Source organism: Centruroides sculpturatus, unplaced genomic scaffold (assembly GCF_000671375.1).
Source record: "Centruroides sculpturatus isolate CEXI.00-Female unplaced genomic scaffold, Cexi_2.0 scaffold289, whole genome shotgun sequence".
Lineage (NCBI taxonomy): Eukaryota > Metazoa > Arthropoda > Arachnida > Scorpiones > Buthidae > Centruroides > Centruroides sculpturatus.
This window is the reverse complement of record NW_019384529.1, coordinates 747,500-754,097: the sequence shown is the minus strand read 5'-3', so window position 1 is coordinate 754,097 and position 6,598 is coordinate 747,500. Positions and strand designations below refer to the sequence as shown.

General features: G+C 28.3%; 1 long non-coding RNA gene across 1 annotated transcript; it reads left to right on the top strand.

The window, feature by feature from the left end:
• The first annotated feature begins 1,810 nt into the window (after positions 1 to 1,810).
• Positions 1,811 to 3,707, top strand: LOC111622961. Its single transcript, XR_002756371.1, has 3 exons — positions 1,811 to 1,912; positions 3,355 to 3,449; positions 3,530 to 3,707. It is a non-coding gene; the product is annotated as an uncharacterized LOC111622961 (long non-coding RNA).
• The last annotated feature ends 2,891 nt before the right edge of the window (positions 3,708 to 6,598 follow it).

Genomic DNA, 6,598 nt, shown 5'->3' with positions numbered 1-6,598 from the left:
TTTGTGATTAAAATAAATACATTTTTGAGTAATATGTGCGTTTTTTTTTTTTTTCATGATTTGGTATTCGGCCGAATAGTATGCAACATTCGGCTGAATACTGAATATTAAAAAAAGTAGCCAAATACCGAATAGTAGCCAAATATTCGTGGCATCTCTAATATATACTGTGTGACATTTTTGATCAACACTGATGTTCATCAAATCATTTACATTGTATAATGGATAGAACTCCATTTATAGGACATAAATGACCTGATGAAGATCAGTATTGATCAAAAACATTAGTCAATATATATATGTTTTAAATTAACCTTTCAGCAGTGGGATAGTCAGGTATGGTTGTACCCCAAAGTAGTGGAGAATAAACATGCAAAATTTTTAAAGTATTTTTCCACATGTTTTTTCTCATTACCATTTCGGAAAAAGATTTCATAAACAGTTATGTCTAGTAAAGAAAAGTCTTTTATTGTTACATAATTCATTTTTTATGTGAATTTTTTTCACAGTAGATTTTGGCTAGTTTTTGGCGATACCTCAAAAGAATTTAACAGATATATCCGTTCCTCACCACTGCCACACGATCGCCCTGGACAGATATATTTGTCCTTCACTGTTGAGTGGTTAAGGTTTCATTCTGGATCTACAAAGGTTGTTTAAGCTATGCTTACCATATAAATCAAATGTCGGTTGCATTCAAATATAACAAAAATTTTAAAACATTGTAGAATAAATATTTCACATGTTGATAGATGGACCTTTGAAGTCATGAATAAATGAAACTACAAAGATACATGTGTAAAACATACATAAAAATAATAATAAAAATATAAGAACAAATTATAATAACTGAGTACAAGCATTACCTCCCATGTGCACATGATATGAATTCATATAGTGTCAGTTTGGCCTATATTTCAAAAAAGGCTCTCCATGCTATAGGTTACAGCATCAGCTTTCACCTTGTTTCTTGGATCCAAAGTTCAAGTCCAAGATGATATGAGGTTTATATCAAGGAGAAATCTACAAGGTAAGTCATAAGTCTCCATACAAAATGGTGAAAGCGGTGACTAATTTCTTTTTCATTTTCAGGAAGGTGAACTAATTGAAAATAAATGCCACTAACGAAGGAAGAATGGATTGACATTATTCTGTTGGCATCATATGATACCATTTTTATGAATAAAATAAACATTAGTCACCTCTTTTGCCATTTATATGGAGACTTATGACTTACCCTGTATAAAACAAGATATGCAGAGGTATTACACATTTATAAAACACTACTATTTTCTATTACAGTATCTGTTCTTTATAAATTTTAATTAAGTAGTAAGTGACCAATGGATCATGAATTGTCTAGTTCATCTACTATTCACATTATATGTTTCAGCCTTTGGTTAGAATGCAATATTTTGTATTAATGTATGCACACATTTTATCTACTATAGTTTGAGGTGGACTGCACAGATGGCTGAAACATGTAAGGTAAATAGATGAAATAGAATTTTTCCAAAACACCTTGCAAGTCTTCATGATTGGTGGAAAACAAGGAATAATGTGGTCATATTCCTCAAGTTCAAATAAAGAGAGTACTGAAAATAATTGAGAAATTAAATAGCATTCAATTACGACTAATATTTACAAGAATTAAAGTAATTTTACAGTCTCTAATAATTATTTTAATTTCAAAATTACATGAGTAATACTTCATAAAGCAACAAAAAAACTATTAATAAAATTTAACCTTTTCAAATTGTTTTTATTAAATTTAAATATTTTATAATTAAATATGATGCTATATATTTTTAGGGGAAGATCCACCTGAAATTCAGTATCAACCAAACAGTTATCTCTTTCTGGCAACTGAAGATAGAGTTGAACAAATAAAAGAAAATAACAGATTACAGAAGTAAATTACAAATCTTATTTATTCATTTTTATTGTATGTATGCATGTGTATATACTAAATTGTCTGGATTTTTTAAGATATTTGTTTGTCTACCTTTAATGGGCTATAATTATGAAAACTTCATACAGATTGCAGTATGAAATGTTTAATGTGAACTAAGTGCTGAGTACAACTGCAAAAGAAAATCACTGTTACACCAAAAAACTTTAGAACACACTTTAAAATTTTAAATCTTGACCATTACAGATATATGGCAGGACTTGGGCACAATATTACTATGAGTTTTTTCAATTTAATACACTGGTGTTTTATAGTAAAGCTTCAGATAAATGTAAAATTTCTATATGCAATATTTCCTTGTGTTAAAACTATCTCCTTTCTGAATTACTGGGAGTGATCAAATTCAACAAAACCTTTACTTACCAGTAACAAATTAACATTTTAATTAATTTGTTAAACAACCTGATGCAGGCCTTGGTGAAGGCTGAAAACATTCATTTTCATTAATTTGTTACTGGTAATTAAAGGTTTTGTTGTATTTAATATTTCCTTGATTCTGAGATGCAACTTTTGCTCATTTTTACTCATCTGAAGTAGAGGTATGTCTCAGAACCTGTGACATCTTAAATTCACCATTAAGATACTATAAAACTACAAAACTGTAATCAATTAAGGTGACTACATTGTGCATTAAGCACTAATAATAAATGCTTTTGCTATACTACAGAATATCACATACAAAACTAAATCACCTTAAACAAGTTGCCATAATGTTTTACGAATAAAATTCTCATTCACTGTCGTGAAATGTTTAAGTATTGAATAGAAACCTACTTTCTACAGAAGAACAAAATGGTGTAATCAAAAGAGAATGCAAAAAAAATATGATTCTAATAAATGCTTGAAATATCAGAAAATCCCTTTGATACTTCACAGATATGAAATTATAACCTTCAAAACTTTATACAACATACAGTATCTAAGCAGTTTATTATAAACTCTATAATTATGATTATAATTAAAAATTGAGTGATTAAATTTATATATGCATTGGAACAGTTGCAAAATAATAGATCTTAGTTGATTAGAAAGAATTGTATTAATACATTATTGTCCACAATTTATAAAATTCAAGAATACACTTGAGATACTGTATGAGTTTATATGATATTTGTTATGACATATTTTACAGTAAATTAGAATTTAATGTAGGTAGATTAAAAAATGTGGCTGAAAGAGGAACAAAAATACTACAATGCACTCCATAGGAGTGTAATCCAGTAAAGAATTTTTACGTTTACATTTAAATTTATGGACTATGTATATTTGAACAAATATTTTTAAAAAATGACTTATATTTTTAGTTTCAGATATGCAGAATTTTTAAAACTAATTTAGACTTTTAGGCTTTCATATTAATTTATTTTTGTATATTATCGTAGAGGTTTAGGAGCAAAAGTTGAATTATTAACAGCAAAACAGTTAAAAGAAAATTTTCCTTGGTTAAATACTGATGGAATAGCAATAGGATCACTTGGTGAGTAAAGAATGCAGATTATCTGAAAATATCTTAGGAGTAATAATAAATTAATGACAAAAATCTGTTTATTTTCTTAGGTTTAGAAAATGAGGGAAGGTTTGATCCTCATTCACTTTTGGGTGCATTTCAGAAAAAAGCTATAGCAAATGGAACTGCATTTGTCAAAGGTGAAGTAGTTGGATTTAAATTTAGAAACTGTCATGAAGGTTATATTGCAGAAGAAGATCCATTGTTAACTGTTAATTATTTATTAGTAAGTATAGTTGATAATTTTCTTTAATAGACCTCTTTGTTAACAAATAGACAAAATTGTAATTTAACTTTTATCTGTAGAATACATTATTTCCATTATTTTGCTTTTTTTTTTCCTAAAATTTTCACATCTACTATGATTAGTAATGTCTCTATAAGAGCTAATAGAGTTGGAGCCTGTGGTCCCAACTTCTAGAGGCCACAAGACATAATGTAACAGAAGTATAAAACAATATCAATTTAGAAATTTCTTCTTAAAGTTATAAAATAATTGCAATATGGCCACTTAAGATTTTCAAAATATGAAACTCATAAAACACATCTGATTGCAATCTAATTTATAATTGGATTTTCAGAGAAATTTTTAAACAAGGAGAGGTCAGTATGAGTTCTTTTGGCTAAATTGCTTACAGTATTTAGAGAAAAGCTACAAGGGATAAAAATATTAACTTTTATAAAATTTATTATTTAAAAATGTTAAAAAAAGGCCTGAAAATAATTGAATTTCAAGACCTCTAGAAAGTTAGCTCAGCCCCTGACTATTATGAAACTACCTAAACTTTACTAAACTTAAAAATATATCTTGTAAATATATATATTTTATTAATAAGTAATATCTAAGAAAAAATGTTAAGTAAGTTGCAAAAAAGATTTGTAACAGAAAAATTTTGAAAACAATTGTAATTATTAATATTTATTATTTTTATTCACAAATTAAACATTTTTTGGAATATTAGTTTCCATTAATTCCACCATTATACATAATAAAACAATGTTTTTCTAGAATTATTTTCTAAAATTTCAATAATAGGCTCAATCATTAGAAAGGCTTGTCTACTTAAATAGAAATAAAATATGCAATATATTTTTAGGATTAGAAAATAAAACTAAATAAAAGAGGAGTAAATATACAGTATAACAACTACATGTGGAAAACATCTATGCCTGATCTTAATTCCCACATGCTGATATATCTTTGTCATCTCCAAGTGTTCATGCATGATCCATTTAACTGTTGTAGGCAACAAGTCCAGCTCCTCTGCTACTTTTTAGGTGGTAATTCATTGGTCCTGCTTAATGATATTGTAGACTTTGCTCATTTTTTCTTGGGTCATGACTTCAACAGAACAACCAGGACAAGGTTCATCTTCAACAATGTCTCCCAACTTTCCCAGCGGCCCCTTTATTGGCTGTATTATTTGAAGGGGCAGCCTCCCCATGTTTGAACATTCTATGTGAATGTTCATTAGGCTTAACTCTCCTTTTGGATTCTTCTGCTTCTATATTTCACTTCTTAGACTACTATGTTTACTTCAGGTACCTGTAACACAAAAACGAAAGATTAAGGGAGAAAAATTGGTATGCAACCATACAAATTTTTATGATCAACCTTTCTGGATCAGGCTGAGGACTTGGACTGACTGTTGTTCAATGCAGAGATCTAAGACAATTTATGTAGACAAAGATGAATGAAAGACCAACGAGAAGCATATAGTCACAATCTTGTCATGCATGGTTCATTGTTAGATTGTGCCCATAAGTTTACTGAAGAAGAAAATTTGTCAGATTACAAGTTACTATTTATTATTTTTGTATAATTAGTATATGCCACAACATCAAAGGATCAATATAGATGGAGATATATTATATATTTTTACTTGCTATTAAATATTGACACCAGAAAAAAAGCATTATTTTCATTTGTTTATATATATTATTAATTTCTTGAAATGCATCAATACTAATATGCCCCAGACTTTTTGAGATTATAGTCTTTCCCAGAATAAGAATGAAGCCATGTTCATTAATCTGCACATGCAAAAGAAAATAGCTTTGTTTTCATTACAAATTAGAACATAATATATACAAAACATATAATAGAAAATTATAAAGTAAGTTTACTGCTATAATTTATTTGAAATTTTGAACATATTTGCAAGAAATTTTAGATTATTAAAAAAAGAAAAACATTACATGACATGATGTTTGCATTTGAGAGTTTTCTTATGTTCTGTTTCATTTCTTACTGCACTTGATAATTACACATTCAACATCCAGCCCATTGATTCCATTGTTACTTTGGAAAATATTATAATAATGATATATTTAATTTTTTAAATATGACAGTCTACTATACTAACAGTTTTTAAGACATTTCAATAAGGTGTTTCAACTTTAAAGTTAATATATTTTTTAGTTTAGAATAGTAAATTTTTTTTTAATGTTTATTATGTTGAAATGTAAAAAGCAATATCAGTGAATAAATTGACAGATTTTTAGTGATAAATCATAGCATAATGAGTCAGAAATTAAGTATATTAAAGAATTTATTAATTATAAATGTTTAAAAAGGCTAAAGCTAGGTTTACATTGGCATACAAACTGCTATGAAGTGGATATGAAATTCCTTCCAGCAAGTGTTTGATCAGTTCATTAGTTCAGAGTTGAGAATATCTAAACTTTTTGCTGAGCGTTTCATTGCTAATACTAGTAGCTCGGGACGCCTCCTACTGGGCATTCTTTACAAATTTCCATGAGGCACGGTTCCTTTAACTTTTTTGTTCCTACCAATATGCTCTACAGCCCTGTTAAAGTCCGAATGGTAAGATTTACCCTCCAAATGAAGAGGTGGCGACCCCCCCAAACCGTAGACCCCTGTACTAACAATAAAGTCAAAGGAACCATACCTCTACTTGCGACCCTTCAAGAGATATAAACCCCTGAAATAATAAATTCCTATTACAAAATATACTGAATTATTTATATTGTTATATTGACCAAATAATAATTTATTGGCCAAATGAATAATAATAATTTATATTGTTAATTTAAATAAGAATTAAAATTGTTAATTTGAATGTTTGAAATATGACACACGATAGGGGCGCCTCTAG